Source organism: Taudactylus pleione, unplaced genomic scaffold, assembly GCF_031769625.1.
Source record: "Taudactylus pleione unplaced genomic scaffold, aTauple2 ptg000075l, whole genome shotgun sequence".
Classification (NCBI taxonomy): domain Eukaryota; kingdom Metazoa; phylum Chordata; class Amphibia; order Anura; family Myobatrachidae; genus Taudactylus; species Taudactylus pleione.
In genome coordinates this window covers 1382501-1404489 of record NW_028284477.1, presented here as the reverse complement: position 1 = coordinate 1404489, position 21989 = coordinate 1382501, and the positions used below count along the sequence as shown (strand labels likewise).

Sequence of the window (21989 nt, the reverse complement as noted above, 5' to 3'; positions counted from 1 at the left end):
CTGATAAATTTGAAAACTTGGGACTGGTTTTGAAGATGGTTAAACGGATAAAAACTTGGTTGCAGAATAGGAAACGGAGCGTTGTAGTAAATGGAATGCAGTCTCAGGAAGGAATTGTGACAAGTGGTGTACCCCAAGGTTCTGTACTTGGACCAGTGCTTTTTAATACGAGGGTTGTTCAAAGAGTAATGCCTAAATGCTAACAACTCAAATTTTATTATAGATCCAGATTTGAAAATTTGCAGTAAAATACTTTGAAGTCTTAGTAACAGAATGACTCTACTCAAACAATTCACCATCTGCTCTCAACCAAAGCTGTGAATCCACTTTGGAAAAATTCCAGTGTTTGGTGTTTGACCCAGGAAAGTATGGTGTATTTAACAACCTCTGTCTTCAAAATGTTGACCCCGGAGACAGTATTTGAGAGGGCCAAACAGATGAAAGTCAGAAGGGGCCAAATCAGGACTGTACGATGGATGTGGCATTATTTCCTACCCCTTTTTGGCAATGGCCACAGATGTTGCCATCGAAGTGTGAGGTCTGGCATTGTTGTGGTGTAAAATGACATTTGACAGTGGAATTGTTGACCTTTGTTTGCAGATGGCTTCTTTCAGCTTCTTAAGTGTAATAATGTATCCGATCACTGTTGATTGGTTTGGTTCCGAGTAATCGATGAGAATAACACCTCGGCAATCCTAGAAGAATGCGGCCATTACTTTGTTTACGGATCGCTGTGATTTAGACTTTTTTGGCCTAGGTGAACTTGGGTGTTTCCATTGCTTTGATTGGGCCGTTGTTTCAGGGTCATAAAGGAATACCCGGTCTCATCTCCTGTAATGACATTTTCCAAAAAGGTCTCAGGGTTGGCTTCAAAGTTGGTCAAGAGGTCATTGCACACTTCCACCCTCTGGGCCTTATGATCCCTGGTTAATTGCTTTGGAACCCATTTCGCACACACTTTACGATATCCCAAATCATTGATTAGTGTTTTATAGTGCCATGGCTACATTCAAGTTCATCACTGATATCTCTGATGGTCACACTATGGTCTTTCTGAATCATGGCATCGACTTTGTGTCGGTTCTCTGCTGTCACTGCAGTTGGTAGTCTGCCACCACGAGGTTTGTCACACACAGACGATTCTCCTGATTGAAAACGCTTCATCCACCTTCTGATATTGCTATAGTCAATTGTACGCTCACCATACACTTTTTTCAGTCTTCTGTGGATTTCTGTAGCACTGCAGCCTTCTTTTTCCAGAAATTCATGGCTTTGTTTCATCTTGGATTCCATGGTATTTCTTGGACTAACTAAACAAAAATACATATATAGCTAGCACACATATTAAACTGAAAACTGACAGTTTCAAATAAAAATTGCATATTATTTTAGAGATATGAGCATTTAGGCATTACTTTTTGGACAACCCTCGTATATTTGTTGGTGACATTGCAAATGGTATTGAAGGGAAAGTATGTCTTTTTGCAGATGACACAAAAATATGCAACAGGGTAGACACACCTGGAGGGTAAGACAAATGATGGAGGATCCAGCTAGACTAGAGGAATGGTCAAGAACATGGCAACAACAGTTTCCTGCTAAAAAATGCAAAATTATGCACTTGGGTCTCAAGAACCCAAAAGCTAAATATAGTATTGAGGAATGGAATTTACAGATGAGGAAAGGTATCCATGAGTCACTATTTCGGGTGATGTAAACGCAGGTAAGCATTGTAACAAAGCAATGAGGAAGGCAAGTCAGATGCTTGGTTGTATAGGGAGAGGAATCAGTAGCAGAAAGAAAAAGGTAATAATGCCACTGTATAGGTCATTGGTACGTCCTCATCTAGAATACTGTGTTCAGTTCTGGAGGCCACATCTCCAGAAAGATATAAATACATTAGACACTGTACAAAGAAGGGCAACTAAAATGGTGCATGGCCTACATCACAAAACTTATCAGGAAAGACTAAGATCTCAATATGTATAGTTTAGGGCAGAAAAGGGAAAGGGGGGACATGATAGAAACGTTCAAAGATATCATGGGTTTTAACAAGGTACAGGAGGGAGACATTCTTCAAAAGAAGAGAAGTATTAGAATACGAGGACATGCACTGAAACTGGAGGGTGGTAGATTCAGGGAAAATTTGAGGAAAAATTACTTCACAGAAAGGGTAGTGGACAAGTGGAATAGCCTCCCATCAGAGGTGGTAGAGGCTAAGACAGTAGAGCAATTTAAACATGCTTGGGATAGGCATAAGAATATCCTTACAAAGAACTGAGGATCACATGGGGTTGAGATGACCAAAAGGTAAAATAGGGCAGACTATATGGGCCAAGTGGTTCTTATCTGCCGTCAAATACTATGTGTGTGTATATATATATAATTATCCCAAAAAGTGCGGCACTCCACGCTGGCAAATAGCTATAGCTATTTATGTACCTAGTGCTATATGTTGATGTGCCGTAATTGGATGTGTTTGTAGTGATGTATATCATTGTCCGTTTGATGTTGAGGCTACCACATATTGACCGGAGATAGGGCACAATACAAGCCATTCATTAGTGATACAGTGTCTTACATACTGTTATTGTCAGTATGAGTACACTTTGTTCCCATAGTGATGAGCGCTGGTTTATTGTGTTACCATGGTGCTGGGATATCACATTGTTACGCATTGATGTCATTATTGTGCGCGGGCGGGTGGGAGGTCCCGCTCCATCGAGGCAGTATGTTCACTTGGTGGCTGTATATAAGGTAAGATGTCTGTTATATCTGTGTATGTCCTGATGAAAATGCCATAAATATAGGCATTGAAACTATAAAGCTTTGCCTACAGTGTGATTTCCTTTGAAAGCGTGGAGTGCCGCACTTTTTGGGATGGTGCATGAATTTTTGTGTGCAGGCAACCAGCTAAGTAACTGCTTTATAAGGAGTGCCAAACCACTTGTTGTGTTAAAATATATATATATATATATATATATATATGTGTGTGTGTGTGTGTGTGTGTGTATATATATATATAAGCACTAAGGGGGAGGTTAGGTTTAGGCACTTGGGGGGGAAGTTAGGGTCAGGCACTGGGGAGGGTTAGGGGTAGGGAGAGAGGGAGGGTTAGGATACGAGCCATATATTACAGAGAAGTACCCCACAACACCAGCCATATATTACAGAGAAGTACCCCACAACACCAGCCATTTATTACAGAGTAGTGCCCCACACCAGCCATATATTAGAGAAGTACCCCACAACACCAGCCATATATTAGAGAAGTTCCCCACAACACCAGCCATATATTACAGAGAAGTACCCCACACCAGCCATATATTAGAGAAGTTCCCCACAACACCAGCCATATATTACAGAGAAGTACCCCACACCAGCCATATGTTGAATTTCCTCCCTAAAGTTTCCTAACGACATATTCACAAAAATGATTCAAATCAGAAAACTGTGTACTTTAATATTATTGGGAGCTGCGGTCCACGGTCAAGGTCATTGATTTCCCTAAAGTTTCCTAACGACATATTCACAAAAATGATTCAAATCAGAAAATTGTCTACTTTAATATTATTGGGAGTTGCGGTCCACGGTCAAGGTCATTGGTTTCAGTAAGTGTAATCCGCACTACACAGTAACAAACGCGCCGGGTAGTACACTCGTACTACCCGGCAGCAGTGTGTTTGTTTTAGCAGCTAATAAGAGTCAGACGGACTCTCATTGGATGCTGCACCCACGGCCGGAGCCGGGCTAGAACTCACTCATGAGTTCCGGCTCCCTCAGTGGGTGAAGGGAGAGATATCTCTCCCATAGTGCCGAGCGGCGGGCGCAGGAGCGGGGATTCAGGTAAGTGTTTTGTGTGTGTATGTCTGTGTGTTGTTATATATGTAAGGAGCACTGTATAAGGGGCACTACTGGCCGGGGCACTGTGTAAGGGGCATTACTGGAGGCACTGCATCAAATTAAATCAAATTAAAATATTTATTGCCAGTTATTTATATAGTGCACACAATGCCGGCAGCACTTAGCAGAGAATATTTGAACCTGCCCCAGTGTAGCTTTCAATCTTTATTCCCTGACGCATGTACACATACATACTCACTTTGGTTATTTTTTGTCAGGAGACAATTAACCTACCAGCATATTTTTGGAGTGTGGGAGGAAACCGGAGTACCTGTAGGAAACCCACGCAAGCACAGAGAGAATATACAAACTTCACGCAGTCAGGGCCTTGGTGGGAATCAAACCCAAGACCTCAGTGCTGTGAGGCAGTAATGCTAACCATTACTCTGATCGTTGCCATATATGCAAGTTAACCACAGTTTGCTCCTAACGGAGCTTTGACAATAGAGAATGTATTGAAGTGACTGGAAGGGGTCAATATGCATTCAAGCAATCTCCGCTAGGAACAAGTCTGACGCTGGGTACGGTATGCGTTTGGCATCCCGGCGGTCTGGATGTCGACGCTTACCTTACTGGCACCAGAATACTGTCGCCAATAAGCATCCCGGCGCCGGCATCTCAACAGCCGGGGATGCTGAAAGTAAGTAACTGGATTAGGGTTAGGCACTAGGGGAGGGTTAGGGTTAGGCACTAAGCGAGGAGGGTTTGGTTTAGGGTGCAGGGAGCGAAGGTTAAGGTTATACACTAGGGGGGGAGGTTAGGTTCAGGCACCAGGGAGGGAAGGTTAGGGTAGGGAGAGGGGTAGGGTTAGCATACCCACCACAGAGTGTCTGTATTGTTAACCCTGCCGGGATCCAGGCGTCTGGATCCTTACCGCCTGGATCCCCACTGACGGTATTACATACCAGTTCCACTGAGTACTGCTTTTGCACAGGTATTTCATGGACCTTGTCCCCCTGCTTAGTTGTACTGATTTGAGGGGTCTGTCCAATCTCGTCATGGTGATCTGAATGATGGGTGGTATGTCCTGAGTGCAGTGTAGTAGTGAGCTAACACCAGCCACCGGTGCATGTGGCAATGTTTGAGAGTTTATATGGAGAGAAGGGGAGAAAGGTCCAGTTCAAAAGCTCTAGACATGTCTCCATTTTGATGTGGCTATGCACCATTGGGTGATCACGCCTTCTGTCATGTGCTTGCTGCACTGTATCCATATTCCATACATACAAAAGTGTGGAGGTATGCCATATTGCATTAGACCAGTGGTTTCCAAACTTTTTAGAATCATGGTGCCCTAGAGTATCAGCATTTTTTCCATGGCACCCCTGGGGCAAAAGTTTATTATTGAGAAATTCAGCAAAACTTAAATTGAGTATATTGTGCTTATAAGTCACCCTTGGTTCAGTCACGTGGTGGTTGACAGGGCTCCACTTTTCTTTGTCCACATATTTTTTGATAGGCAAAACCAGTGCTGATTGCTACCAATCACACTGACTAAAAATAATTTTATTTGTACTGGACCTCCAACCCAAGGCACCCCTGCAAATGTCCTGAGGCACCCCAGGGTGCCACGGCACCCAGTTTGAGAACCACTGCATTAGATTGTTAAGGGGTGGTAACACTGCCAATGCTACCGCAACTCTCGCCCCACGTGGCCCAATCTCACCCGGTACTTGTGGATTTTTGTACACATATATCATGTTTTCTGTAACTTAATTTAATAAGGTCAAATGAATTGCCGCACTTACGGTACCTCTGGACTTGCAGAATTTTGCTCATAGCCCCATAATGCTGCGTACAGAAATCCACAAATCCGGCCTGAGCTCGGCCATGAATGGGGTGAGTTGCTGTGCCGTGGTGGTGGTTCCACATTTATTATGTAAAATACACAGCAATTAAAATTAATATCACTGAAAATTTACTTTTGATGGATATATATCTTGGAAATGAATGGCTGGATATACATGATGCCATTTAATGTGTTCCATAAAATCTTAAATAGATTACCTGGCCACCCATAGTGATGCATACATATAAGATGTTGTGTTGCAGGTGTTTTTTTAAAATAGTCATGTGTGCAGCATGTGTCACACCCTCTACTATTTTCACGCATTGGTAGACTTTCTGTCAGACCTAACCAGGTTTTAAACAGTGCATGGACAGTGTATGTGTATACACTGAAAGACTAAGCTGTCACGGACTGACATCTCCATAGGTACTGCGTGCATGAAATGCATTGCAAGACACTGACTTGGTGTTAGTACTTTTCCCTGTGTAATTTTGACCTTGTTCATTATGGCAAAAGTGCTAATGCAAGGACTGATAGACTCTTGTCAGACACACTAGCCTGGAGTGCAAAATCCAATACACATTGATTGCTCCTACTAATGCCGTACACAGCTATATTATTCCTTCCTTCCCTTTGTCAGCTTTATGTGCTAGCACATAGTTATGCATGTACATGCACCTATGTATAGCTTAAAGCTTTCATTTTTGACACATACATAGTTATTTAAAACTCTCTATATAATAGGTGCAGCATGAGACAGTGTCTGTAATATATGGTTTAGTTTCTGTGCTAAGAGTATATTAAGGTAATTGTGTTTAATTTACAAATACCGGTTGTTCCCAAACTGGGTGGCGTGGCACTTGGTCTAGTACCAAATAAAATGATATTTAGTCATTGTGAAAGGCAAAACCAGTGCTAATGGCTGCCAATCAAAATATATGTGGACAAAAAGAAGCACAGCCCTGTCATCCACCACATAACTGACCCTAAGGGTGACATAGAAGCACAATTTACCTCATTTCATTTTTGCTGATTTCCCAATAAGAAACTTTTGGCCCAGGGGTGCCATGGAAAAAATGCTGATACCCTAGGGTACCGTGATTTGAAAAAGTCTGGGAACCACTGTAGTTTGTTGGAGGAATAACAGTATTATTCAGAAAAACTTATCTAAAATCTCCCATACTTACAAAATAATTTAATTTGAATCATGCACTTATTTTTTTAAAGGTTCACATTTTTGATATCATTCTACTTAAAACCGATGGAAAAAGCACATTGTGATGCTAAACATCAGAAATTGGGATGAGTCCATTAAAATTGGCTTCATCTATAGCAGGCCCCATATTCCATAGAGCTTAATTCATGCCCAATGGTACTCTTTTACTCCATGGGCTTAACACGTAGTAGTAGGTGCTTTTATCAGTTCTGTCATTGCTGCAAGATAAATTGAACACTGAACAAGGTAGGGAACCAATCGGAAGGCCCTGCAGAACCGAGACCCTTATCTAGTGATTAGCTGCAATGTGATCATGTGATTGCACTGCACTGACTGTTAGCAAGCTTGCTGTTGTTTGAATAGCTGAGTATCACTGTTAGGGGTCAAATGCATTACCAGCGAGTCCTCTGGCGGCCCAAGTAAGTGCGGTTCCATGGGGCTGCATGCAAATATCCATGGTTTGGCTCTCCTGGCAATGCAGACATAACGACGTTGTTCACAGACATATCGCGTCAGCTGTGCAGCACAGCCAATGGCAGATATATCTGCAGGTATAGCTGCACATCGTGCTGTGTGTACGGACATTCAGACGACCGCCCATACAGTGCTGCACAGGCCGCCAGGGAGGTGGGCGCTGGCCAGATGGCAATGATGGTGGTTCAGAGTGTATGAACAACCATTATCTGCAGATCAGTCGAACTTTAAATCTATCTTAGGTTTTTTTTTTAGATTTGACCATCTTTATTAAAGATGGGAAAATACACACCAATAATTATATAAAACCCACCGATTGTAATTCATATATTGACTATCAGAGCAATCATCACAACAATTGGCTATATTCCATCCCCAAAAGTCAATTTCATCGGATACGGAGAAACTGCACCACGAAAGAAGATTATGCAGTCCAAGGAGTTTGTTTAAAGAAACAGTTTTTACAAAAAGGATATGATAAAGAGAATGTGGAAAAATCGTATGTGAAATACCTGGAATGTGATAGATCACAACTGATTCAAGAAAAAAGAAAGGAGTCTGAAGATATAGGCATCCCTTTTATTACCAGATATAGCAGCCAATACCAACAAGTGGAAAAAGTCATAGCCAGACATTGGTGGATGTTGAAAAGAGATGAGAAAATAAGGGAATATATACCGGACAGACCGAAGTTTGTCTATCGTCGGGCTAAAGGGGGGTATCCACTAGACGATAAAGTTGAACGATAACAATAAAATCGTTCGATAATCGTTTGAACATTGTTTGAACCTCGTTTGAAAATCGTTTGAAAATTTGGTCTTTTAGACATCTATCATCATTCAAACATGCTGGTCAACCTGACGATATCGTCAGGTTCAGCATGTTTGCAGATGATTGATTGTGCCTGCACTGAACGACATATCGTTCAGTGTGGGCACCCTGCAGTGTAGTGAACGACTGAACAATAACGATGTCGTTATCGTTCAGTCTTTTTACTGTCGGGTAGTGGATACCCACCTTTACAATATACGAAACAATCTTGTGAAAAGTGTCTCCACTGTTGTACCTAGAATAACACGTAGCACTATTAAAACTAAAGTTTTTTTTTAGGTGTGGTGAATGCTCTATCTGCAAAATCAATTCCAATAAGATCACTGAATATTTTTCTACATCTAATGGAAGTAAACATACAATTAAATCATTCATCACTTGTAACAGCAAAAACCTTGTATATTTATAAGAATGCACATGTAAAAAACAATATATAGGGAGAACTTCTCGAAACTTAAAAGAAAGGATGGGTGAGCATGTGCATAATATTAGGAAAGGTCTCCCCACCCACAATGTTTCGGCACATTTTAACATCTATCATAATAGGGATCCCAGCCACATATCCAGCTTTTGTGGCATCATATCAGTTCCTCCAGTTTGGCGGAAAAATTACAGCGATGAGAGACTGGCACGGTCAGAAATGAGGGCGATTTTCGAGTTGGGGACCCTTGATTCCAAGGGGCTCAATTTGGATTTTGAAGTTAAATGGTTCCTACCATGAACCCTTGGTTAATTACCAGATGTAGATTTATTGGCTTTGTTGAGGATCCCTTAAATCTATGGGGAATTTTTTATTCCAGTTGCCATATCTGTCTCCTTCCGTTTATGCGATTTTAATAACTTCAAAATTTGTTATTTATTTGTATATGAAATATATTACAGAGATATTTAGACTGACTTATTTAGTTCACATATTTTATGTATTTATATATATTTATTGTATCCCCACATGAGGGAACATTTGTTTCCGGTCAATGTTTTAGGTCTATAAGGATATAAGCTATTCAAAGTTTAGGATTTTAATCTAGTTTTTCCCTGAATAATGTGTTTCTTTACAATAATTGTTTTTATATTTAAGTTATATATTTATTTGTGGCACCATTTTCACTTATTATGTCAGTTGGTCCACTTGAATTTTTAGATCCATATGCATTTCTATGAGTTTGAAGTATGGATTCATTATATAGGAAAGAAAAGCATCTCTTTCATTTATTTTTATTGCTATATGTTTTGATATTGTATAGGAGGTATGGGTAGATCTAATTTTCCCTATAACCTTCAAAATACCTGTTTTTATAATATTGTATTCTCAAATAAGTTAGGGCATAATATTGGATGGCAGAGATGTGCGTTCCAACAGTTGACACGCAATGCATTACCCTGTACTCCATTTCCGACCCCGTGATGTATAGTCACATGGGGCGGCACAGCTGGCGCGGGTTGCGTTCCAAAGAGTGGAACGCAAAATGATATGGCTCCATCCGCTTGAGCCCAATTCGCTCCTAAACAGATACCGGCGAGGTACTTCCGCCGGAAGTACTTGCGCTCCACGGGGTGGAACGCAAAACCGCAGCTCTGATAAAAATAAGGTTTTTACATTTGTACAGGAGGGGATTAGCCGTCAAGTTTAGCCGGGGCACTAACGGAACCCCGTTCAGAAAGACATGGTCTGGAGACGGAGGATGCACAGGTAAATGGGTTTGATTGGAGAAACTCCGTCCCTTTTTGTTTGTTAATTACTGAAGGGGTATATAAATGAACATGGAGCAGCACACAACACCTACCTTGATAAAGACCTACAAGGTCGAAACGCATCGGTGTGTTGCTTTTTGGATTGGTTTTATGTTTTGGTGGGCATTTTAGTATCCAGCATTAGCAGGTATATATTGTGTCACTCATCCGGAGAGTTGAATTTACACATGTATCATCTGTACATCTGCTTTTGCCTGGATTCAGTAGCCTGCATTTTGGGTAATAAAAAGTTTTGAATTTTTAACCACTTATCCGGGCGGACATCCATTCTTCTTCCACCAAGGTATAGAGGATACGCTGGCTCCCTCTAAAGATACCCAGATAGGAGTACAACGCTTGAAATACACGTGAGTACGGTACGCATGAAGATCAAAGATACCTTGATATACCTCTACACTTTCACTGCAAAGTGAGTGGGGTACGTCCCCTAAAGTTTATTGATACCGTTGGTGGGAGATTTGAAGAGAGGGCTTATACAGCATATATCTATATACATAAAGACCGTTCATCAATTTGAACAACCTTCGTTATTCCTTCATGAACTTATAGCGGGGGATATGTAGATTTATTTTACCCACATCATTTTATTATACAGATATACCCATTGGACATTTTTTTGTTTGTTTATTTTCTCTTTTATGTTTCCTACCACGGAGGGAATTTGACAAAATATCAGAGGGAGCAAGGACCAAAAGATCATATGTCAATTCAGAGGACTTAGTGGTATATTTTTTGTCGAATTTCTATGTCTATTTATTCCTTCTGACCATCTGCTTTTTATTTTTGAATTCTTTGATATATTGTGCAGCGCTCCCCTCCGGGTTCCATTTTTGGTTATATTTATTGTGTCTTTGGGTGTTGGGTGACGCTCAGGGACCTGTCGAAGGGTGCTGCTGTCAGAAGTGTTTGCGTAGTGGAGTTATCTAGATCTATTGTATTGGGATTCTATCTTAGGTGTGTATTCAGCATAAGCGGGGCCCGTGACTTAATAATGCAATTCCCAGCAAACTACGCTGCATACCCTGTCACTGAGATCTGGAGTGTGGGCTGCTCCCCTAGGTTCTTGAGAGAATTCCCTGAAATCATTGCAGTACACAAGTACGCTTTAAAAACTAATACCTTCCAAAACTAATATTGTTGTGAGATGAAATAAAATACAAAATTTTACCTGTGCTCTGTTAATTCATTACCATGCTGTGTATAATGGTCTTAAGCAGGAAAGAGAATCCTCAGGGTCAGTGGGACCGGTCAAAATAAGACATGTTCAAAGAGGATGAGTTTGGACAGTCCCGAAAAAAAGGCATTCTAAGAAATTGATACTTCCCCTCCCCCTTACAGTTTCTGTTGCTCTAAAGCATAATAAATGTCATTAAGATTTTTTTTTTTTCCCTGATAAACATAAAAAAACATTTTAAAAGCCATAAAATCGGGGAAAGCGCATTACCGAACCCCTTCCATCCTGGTACCAACAGACTCAGGGGCACCATTGTTTGAAAGAGAGGATGTGATCCATGATTATTAGAGAACACAGCTACGCCTGTGATCACCAGATAATATCTATCTACACTGCAGAAATACTAGCATCCCTAGTGGGTGGGGGACTGTACTTAAAGTGCACTATTTCTGGCATCCTCCTCCCACCTACTCTCTCAGGGGCACCCTCAGTCTCTTCTCTTTCAAACAATGTGCCCTTCTAAGCTGGGTACTCATTAAGCAACTCTGCAATCTTGCAGATGGTTGCGGCGATTACCCTTCACCCCAGACCATGTAAGATTGCACACTAGAAGATTTAACAAGACTGAACGATCACTGGTTCCATTCTTCATTAATATGCAGAGCACCACATGCGATATCGCGTGATTGGCCGTACAGTACGGCCATGCACACAATGTCGCCGACAACACGCTGGAGTGTGCAATAGTGCATACACACTAGACAATGTGGACAATTTGTCATTCCAATTCGTCTAAAATCGTCAAGTCGTCCAAATTATCGTCTAGTGTGTACCCAGCTTTAGTAGTTATCTTCTGCTGATCATCAGACAATAACACATTATGCTATAGAAAGTCCAGAGAGGTGGGTGCTAATGACTAAATCTCCCATATCCCATCAAAAATTTACACATTTGATGCGGTAGGTTGCCTGTTTTTCCAAATGGTATGCCATATTGAGCTACCATATTATTCCTACGCATTTTATGTGGTTCATTCCAACACTTTACAATAGACAATTTTCAAGTACAAATTTTATTTTGAAACCTGCTGGTAGATTCCCACTTTTTGCTGGTTTGGAAATGTGAATTAATGTCAAAGCAAGAACCACAATTTATTTCTTGGTGGTGGTTACAAAAAAATATACCCACTTTTTTTTTTTTTTTTTTTTAGTTTACTTTTTTTCAGTAGAAAAGCCTTTTTTTTGGATAGATTGTCAGATTGAGGAGAAATAAGCATGCTATTGCTATTTTCAGGAAATTTTAAGTCTTCTGAAAAAAACCCAAAAAACAAGGTATACTTTACTGCATAAATAATTACGCGGGTGATTGAAAAGTTTATGACCTAAGGTACAAGGCTTTATTTGTAGGCAATTTAACTGTTACTTTTCAACATAATACTCTTGTAGATGTACACACTTAGACCAGCGGTCGTGGAGCATGCCTATCCCTGTTTTGTGGAAGTCAGCATCTTGTACCCTCAAAATTCGGATTAACTGCTTCAATGACGTCATCGTCTGTAGGAAAATGGTGACCTACGAGCTATTTTTCCAGTTTGGGGAAGAGTTAGTAGTCAGAGGGTGCCAAATCTGGTGAATAAGGTGGGTGTGCATGCAGTTGGAATACACAAATCTGGATTGGGGTCATGGCCACCGGTGACTTGTGAGCTGGAGCATTGTCTTGGTGGAAGAGCACTCTGCTTGTCAACTTCCCACGTTGATTCTTCTTGATTTTTTGTCATAGCTGCTTCAAAAGATCAGAATAGTATGTCCCGGTGATAGTTTTACCCTTTTCAAAGTAGTCCACAAGCTGTACTCCTCCTGCATCCAAATAAAAAGACAGAGGCCATCACCTTTCTAGTAGACAGCACTGACTTTGCCTTCTTTGGAGCAGGAGATCCCTGTTGCTTCCTGTCACGGCTGCCGACACTTGAGACTCCTGGAGGGAGGCAGGCCTACTAGGCACAATAAACTGGGGTGGTCTTAGGAATGACCTTTCCATAAAACTCAGTAGCACAGAATAAAAGTAAAATAGAATTTATTCACAAAAGAATGATAATCAGCAAGGTCTCAAATAAAGTCTCAAACAGCACAGAGGTTCACATATGCAATAATAAATATAGGAGAGAATCCCCAAATATATATATGCAGTCTTTAACATATAAGAACTAACGTGGTAGGGAACCCCGAGTCCAGAATGAAGCTAACACCTCAGGATGACATTGAGGACCTTTGCCAGGGTAGAACTCTGTAGTAATGGAAATCCGGAGCAGAGCGGGCCCTGCAGAATAATATAGTTCCGGGACAGGGCCGAGCTCTGCGGTGTAGTGAGAGTTGAAGCAAACTTGAGCCTTGTGGGATAGGGTTGAGCCCTGCGGCGTGGATAGAGTTCGTAGCGGGGTTGAGCCCTGTGCTGCAGAGAGGATTGTAGCGGGGTTGAGCCTCGTGATGCGGAGAAGATTGTAGCGGGGTTGAGCCCCGTGATGCGGAAAAGATTGTAGCGGGGTTGAGCCCTGTGATGCAGAGAAGATTGTAGCGGGGTTGAGCCCCGTGATGCGGAGAAGATTGTAGCGGGGTTGAGCCCCGTGATGCGGAGAAGATTGTAGCGGGGTTGAGCCCCATGATGCAGAGAGGATTGTAGCAAGGTTGGGCCCTGTAGTGTGGCTAGGGTTCGGAGCGGGGTTGAGCCCCGTGATGCAGAGATGACACTGTAATGGTGCAGTTGACAACTGTAACAAGGATGAGTTCAATATCCCCAGGAACAGAAAGACAACAGGCAAAGTAAATAGTGCAGCAAATGGTGAAACTGCAGAGATGGAGCAATAAGCAATACTTAGGCAATAGAAATGCTGGGCCCTGTAGTGCAGCGGGTGACTGACATCAGAAGATCATCTGGAATACAACAAAGTCCACAGCAATCCACAGGCACAGCGGGGATCTGGCAGGAGTCCAAGAAAAGACCAGAAAGCAACGTTGCACAGACACTGAGACACAGTTAGTAGCAGGCTTTATACAAGAGGTCTGTGATCCATAGGTAGTTTCAGAACATGTGACCCAAATGGAATCAGGTTTGAAATAATGAGCAATCTAGGAATCCCACAACTTGATGACACCTGGGAAACAGATGATCACGTTAACACTCTATGCCCTGAATGAGAAGCATGCCAGCAAGAAGGATAGCTCCTCCAACGACCACAATGGAACTTTGGCAAAAGTAGTCTATCTTTATGTATTGAAACAGTCGGAGTCCTGACACTTCCACTGTTTTGATTGTTCTTTAGTCTCAGGTTGGAAGTCTCATCCATAGTTCCAAATTGCTGAAGAAACTTCTCAGGATCTGCATCAAACAGAGCCCGATTGGTGAGACATTCCCCCTGGTGATCAACACTAATAAATTTTGGGACCCATTGAGCTGAGACCTTTGTCATTCGGAGTTTGTTATGAATAACCGCATGAACACATTCCTGGGAGAAACACAGATGTTTGGCAATGTAACTCTGTTATACTTTGATCTTCCAATATCATGTCATGGATTTTGTCAATGGTTTCTTGTGTGGTAACGGCAACGGGGCTCATCTTCAAGGCTCTCTCTTCCTCATTTAAATTTTGCTGCCCAATTCTTAACCATGCTGTAAGACAGAGCAGCCTCCCCTATAGTCATAACCATGTCCTCATTTATCTCTGGGTTTAACGAAGCGGATGACTGCGCGATGAGCAATTCCGTCCATTTTTTTTTTTTGTTAAATCTGTCATCCTGTCCATTTCAAATGTCTGTAAAACAAAAACAGTTATTACCTTGTAACTTGTTATGTAATCCAAAAAGAAGTTCCATTTTATGTGAAAATAGCTGTATAGCACATTTTATAGTACCTTAGGCCACAAACTTTTCAATCACGCCTCGTATTAATGTTGGAATGTGAACAGCCAAAAAAAAAAGTACAAAAATAGGCTCAGTAGCAAAGGAGTTTAGGAGCACAGGAAAGCTGGGGGGTGGCATTCATACTGTGTGCACTTCGGACTGCAGTGCTGATCTGCCACTAAATACTACTAGATATTTTCAGCTGATAACATTGATGCTGCAAATAAGCAGAAACCTGGGCTTAAATTTGAGTTAAATTCCCGTAAGAAAGTAGCAATATGCTAATAGCAGTCCATTGTTGGTATGTTACTGTTTTTTAGTGGATTGCACAGACTAACAAAGAGCAAGTTAGTACAGGTTGAGTCTCCCATATCAAAAATGCTTGGGACCAGGGGTATTTTGGATATCGGAATATTCCGTATTTTGGAATATTTGCATATTATAATGAAATGTCTTGGGAATGGGACCCAAATATACACACAGAATGTATTTATGTGTTATATACACCTTATACACACAGCCTGAAGGTTATTTTATACAATATTTTTAATAATTTGTGCGTTAGACAAAGTTTATGTACATTAAACCATCAAAAATCAAAGGTTTCATTATCTCAGTCATGCTGAAAATATTCCGTATTTAGGAATATTTGGATATGGGAGACTCAACCTGTAGTACATAAAAATAAGGTGGTCTACAAAAAACCCCAAAAGGTTTGGTAGTTGGGTAAATATTGTTTCAGAACTGTACTGTGCATATTGCTCAACTGCATTGTGTGGCTCAGTGTACGTATAATTCCAGCAATCTGCTTCAATGTTGAGCATATGACCTGTAAAAAAGAACAGTAACTGGAGAGATTTGGGTTCATATTTATTTAACAGTTCATTTATACAAATTTTGCAATAGCTTTGCCCTTAGAGACTGTATGTACAAATCTATGTATGTGGATGCTTTCATATCATGAATGGATTGTTTTCAAATTTCCAAGGACATATTTATTTGTCTTTTTATTTATTTAAATCTAGGACAGCTGCAGTTGTAGTGCTCTCATGTGGGTGAGAGCTCTATATTTACAGCTGAGGCAACACCGTTTGGGAGAGAGCTCTGAGTATGCGTGCCAGCTGTAATATGGCAGAGTTGCACTGCATCCCTGGGGATTTACTAGGTTTACAGACTTGTTGGAGTACTAACCAAATATTTAAACGCAATCTTCTGTATACAGACTATCCATCCACTAGGTACTGTACAAGTGCCATTACTGAGGCAGTCTATAACACCTGTATTAGTGAAGGACAATATAATTAATGCAACATAAAAAAAACAATAAAATGCCATTAGAAAATGAATAAGTAGGTGCTCAGAAGATAAAGTATGTAATCAATAAATATATGATGCCTTCTGTAGATACAATAGTGCAAGGTTTAGTAAATGTAAATGTAGCAACACATCAAGACAAAGTTGCATATGTAACAATTATCAGGTTTTAGACCCGAAAATTGTACCTTCTTATCAACGCTATATTTGGCTATAGGAAATTACCATTCACAGGAATGAATCAAAAAAATACATGCCGGGATAGGGGCTCCGAACGGAGCCAGTCCATGCGATGTGTTATGCTGGGTATGGACTTTGATGACTGATCGGTTAGTAGAGCGGCCGATGGGTAAGTGTGTATACACACATATACCGTTCGGCTGCTTAATGTGTGTGGCCTGATATCACAACTGGGCGGGCATTAAAATTTGCCCGCCAAGTTGAGATGTCAGTGTCTGCAGTCTCTGTAGCGAGTGTACGGGTGGTCGGTGGGTCATCCATACACACAACCAGATGCTCCGATATATAATTTGGATATGCGGGCTGCGGCTGCTATCTGCAACGGCTCCTCTTTCATACATTCAGGTGATACTTAATATTTGCAGGTATTCCCCCAAAACTGTTGTTTATGGGTATTATGCCACAACTATTGAATGATGAATATGCTGCAAAATCATAAAATGCAGGGCTGACCATTTCTGTATGTACTAAATGGGTTTATCAGGACTTCTACTAGAGTACATAAAGCATTCATTATGCATAGCATCAGTAACTAGGCTTAGCCACTTGTGAAAGTTAGGAGTATCTCTTCCTATTTAGGACCGTGCTAATGAAGAAAGGTTAAAAGTATGTTTAAAGCAGAAGTTATTAAAAATTGGCCTTCAATGTGGCCTCAGTCAGACAAATCAGTGGTAAAAATGGGAATTGGGGAGCTGGTTTCAATTGTTTGCTAAAATCCATGGACCTCTTGGCATACTCCAAGCATATGCTTTTGGAAGCCCTATATTTAGGGCATAGAGAAGTAGCAGATCTTCCCATATCTTCAATAATCTAAGAGGAGTAAGATAAACTGTGTGGCACGCAAAGGTGCGTTTGGCGGTAACATAAACATGAGAATGTAACTTTTGTACTTCCCAACATGAAATCCTAGTCATCACTAGAAATAGATACGACACTTCCCACTTTTTAATGGAGCTCTCTATGGATAAAAACGGAAGCAGTGATCATGCAGCCTTTAAAACGTTTTTAAGGGGGCCCAGATTTTGTAAAATACCTTTAAGAGGTGTAATAATTAAACTGGTGACATATATAGCATGACTCAATTGATACTTCTAGAAAGCATTTAATGGGAGCCCAAATTCCAACTGCAATTTAAGATTGTCATATTACAATATATATATATATTTTTTTGTAAATTTTAGTATTTTTTTTTTTTGTTATTTTCTAAATAAAGGAAAAGAACTAGGAATAAAAAAAAGCATAGCGAGCCTGTAACAGTGACATAACATTGCCATGTACACAGCTCAAAGAGCCGACCATCATGCGGAGAGTCAAGAACATATATAGTATACAGATATGAAAAAGTCTGAACGGAGGAACCATTAGAATATATAAAAGCGGAAATAGATGAGGTGTCAACCTGTAAACATGCATTAAAGACTTAAAAGACAAACACATATAGCGTTTTGTAAGATTTAAGACATACACATATAGTGACAATCAGCATGTAAGATTTAACAAAAAGGGATGGAGACCAGAGAATACAGCAGGACAGAGTAGTAAAACACCATAACACCATATTGCATTGTGCCCCCTCTTGGATTACTAAATAGCACCCCAATATATATAATGAAAATGGCAATGAAGACGACACATTGTTTTACTTGTATTACTTGTATTGGGGAGATCTGTAAAACATGCATTGTTAGAGGTCCCCCCAGAAAATTAAATAGGGAAACACTGAGTGATATTATGTAATATCTTTATGTGTAATGGTATTGTAATGTGCGTGTGTGTGGTGGTATTATGTAATCTGTGCTATTAGAGTAATGGCGGATATTAAGGTTTTATATCATACTTTACTTTTAAAAAAAGCTTTTCAGGGAGATTGCGAAAGCAACACCTATGAGCGCGGCGAGTACTGCTACATATGAGAGATGTGCCATAAAATGGACTTACATCCAAATGTAAATGAGCCCCAAAGCAGATAGTAAGATCTATTTGTTGATGAAAACACACTGATACTTTTCAGAAAATGCATGTAGCCATAGGGATCATTGTGTCTTCACATTGTAACCAATGCAGGGAAATTATAATAATGATGCCATTTAATGTATATATCTGTGTGTTTTTTTTGTTTTTTTTATAGAACCGCTTCATACTGGGGTTGAGGTGCAATCAGGGAGATTGCTAAACTCTTCAGGGTGACAGGGAGATTGCTACTATTTCAGGGAGTCTCCCTGACAATGAGGGAGAGTTGGCATGTATGCTTTATAGTGTGAAGTTGATAGTGGCTATTTATAGATTTTAAATGCTAATAACCTGCAATGCCATTGCTTTTTATCATTTCTAAACACATCCATTAAATTTAACATGGTTCATTGTAATATTATATTCCTGCACCCATAACCGCTCCAGGCTATTCATTTTCATAATACACTATTGCAGTTGTACTTGTATATTACCAGCTATCTGCATTTTTAACTGAACTTTTTCTGTATCTCGCACTCTACATTACTACCGCAATTTATCCTCCTTATATTTCCCATATCTACACCATGTCCTTTTATTTTCTTTTTTTTAACTCACCCCTCCCCTCCCTTACTCAATGGCTAGATAATCCTCTCCTACCACCTGTTCCCACCCATTTCCATTCCCCCTAGTCTCCATCACCACCTCCTCCTCGCCCTCTATCGCCCTTCCACTGTTCTGATACTCTCCTTACTTCTGCTCTAGACTCTGTTGCTCCTGCAGTCACTACTCACCTTCACAGATCAGTGCCTTAACCTTGGCTTTCCAAATGCACAACATACCTGCAAACCTGCTCGCAAACTGCGTCACTGGAGGAATCGCTCCCCAATGCAGACTTCCTCCATTTCAAGTTAATGGACAGTGCTGCCCTCTCCCTCTCTAAATAGTCTTAATATAATACCCTAACCTCCTCCCAGTCCATCAAACCCTCTGGCCTGTTCTCCACTTTTAACTCTCTCATCTGCCCCCCTTCCAAGCCTACCCTCCTAACTCTCTGCCCTTGACTTAGTCACCCACTTCACATCTAAAGTTCGACCCATCCATCAGGTGTCACATCCCACTAGACCCCCGTCATCTCATCCTCTTATCCAGCCTGCCTCTCCTCATCTATCCCATTCATTTTACCAACAGTGACTTCCTTCTTCCAAGTATCTAGAGTTTTATGGCTCAAATCCAATCTTCAACCACTCCCCCCACCCTTACTCTACCCCCTTCTTCCTCCTTCACTTCCTCTCTCCCTTTGCTGTTTCCCATCTTGCCTTTCTCTTTAATCTTTCCCTCTCATAAGGCACTGTCTCCTCTGCATTCAATATGCCCTTATCTCTGCGATTCTTAAAAAACCCACCCTTGATCCGCTCTCTCTCTCTCACTACTGCCCCATCTTTCTCCTCGCCCTGCCTCAAAACTTCTTGAATGGATTGTCTACAAACGCCTTTCTTTTACCCCACTCCCTGCTTGACCTATTTCAGTCTGGCTTTTGTTGTTTCCACCCCAGCAATTACCTTCTTGCTGCCAAATCTAAGGGCCACTACTTTCTGCTCCTTCTCCTTGATCCCTTTGTTGCTTTAGACACCGTGGGCCACCCTATCCTCCTTCAAATCCTTCACTCCCCCGGTCTCTGATGCTGTCCTCCTAAAGGTGCGTATCCACTACACGAGAGTGGAACGACTGTATGATTACAACATTGTAATTATTCATCATCCTGTGCAGTGGATAATGTTCCCACACTGAACTATATGTCGTTTAGTGCAGGCACCCTCTCTCATCCCCAAACATGCACAACCTGACTATCTCGTCAGGTTAGCCTGCATGTTCAGGTGATGACAAATGCCGACAACGACCAGCGGGAGCGCGCATCGCTGGTCATTGCCGGCATAATTACTGCACGATTAATGAACGTATGTTGTAATCGTTAAATTGCTAATTTTTCGCATGTAGTGGATAAGCGCCTTAACTCTCTGACTGTTTTCTCTATCTCTTCTCATGATTCCACTTCTCCCCCACTTCCACTTCCTCCAATATCATCTATATGCTGATGACATTCAGATCTACCTTTCCTCCACTGACCTTTCCCCTCTCCTTACTCTTATCTCCAGCTGTCCCTCTGCTACAGTATTTCCTCCTCAATGTCTCCGTACTTAAACTTTAAAATGTCTAAAGGTGCATACACACGGTACAATCTGTGCCAGCAACGACATGAAAGATATCTTTCAGTGAAGTCCTCCTGCCACATCTCTGAACAGGCAAAGTTGACAATATCGTCCACATTGGCCTGCATGTACGGACGATCATAGATATCATCGTTATCGTTCATGCAGGAATGTGCATTGTTGGTCGTTTACTGAATAAAAATGACCGATATGAACGATATATCGTTAAATGATATTGTAGTTCATATCATAACGATAATCGTCCCGTGTGTATGCACCTTAAGACTGAGCTGAAAATCTTCCCACCCTCCCACATAACCTCACTTCCCTCAATTTTATTATCTATTGTCAGCACCACCATCTTCTCTAGCCGACAAGTGCACTGTCTTGGGGTTATTCTTGACTCCTCTCTCTCCTTCAAACCACACATTCAGTACCTTTCACAGTCCTGCCATTTCCATTACAGAAATTTCTCAAGAATCAGACTCCTTTTCACCCTGGAAGCAACTAAGACCCTCATCCGCTCACTGGTCATCTCTAGGCTGGACTACTGTAACCTCCTCCTATCTGGCCTCCCTGACTGCCACATCTCTCCACTCCAATTTGTCTTCAATGCTGCTGCCAGACTCCGCTTCCTCTCCAAGCTCTACACTCTCTGCCCTTCCCCTTCAGAAACCAATTCAAACTCCACACACTCACTTACAAAGCTCTCACCCAATCCTCTCCTATTTCCATATCTGACGACCTCTCCCTTCAAGCTCCTGCCTGGCCATTTTGCTCCAGATATTATTGCCGCCTATTCTCCGGACTGATAACTCCTCCCACTCCCGGGCTTTCAAAATCCTTTTTTCTTTATCAAAGCCTTCCAGCTCTCACCCTAAACCACTACTCCAGGCTCACTGTCTTTCCCCCGTGGGTCTGTCATTCCCCTTTTAGACTCTAACTCTCTCGAGCAGGGCTTTCTTCCCTCACTTGCTTTTTCTTCACTCACTTAGTGTTCCCCTAGTTTGCGGTCAGGGTGCGGAGGTTCCGGGGTCTGAGTATCTGAGCTCGTCGCAGAAAATGGGTGTGGGGGAGGGGCATGTCCTTGTGAGATGCTCCAAAATCGTGGGGGCGTGCCAGCACTTACAGAGGTGCTGGGCTCCCCCAAGCTCTTCCCTCACGGCGAATAGATACCCCTGCACGCGGGTGGGAAAGGCAGAGGGCAGGCTGTTTTAGCAGGGCGCAGCTAAAGTGGCAGAGCAC

The 21989-nt window shown here is 41.5% G+C and overlaps 1 protein-coding gene across 10 annotated transcripts in view; it reads left to right on the top strand.

The window, feature by feature from the left end:
* GRIP1 (glutamate receptor interacting protein 1) overlaps window positions 1-21989 on the top strand; it is a 422676-nt gene that overhangs the window by 31390 nt on the left and 369297 nt on the right. The window lies entirely within an intron of this gene.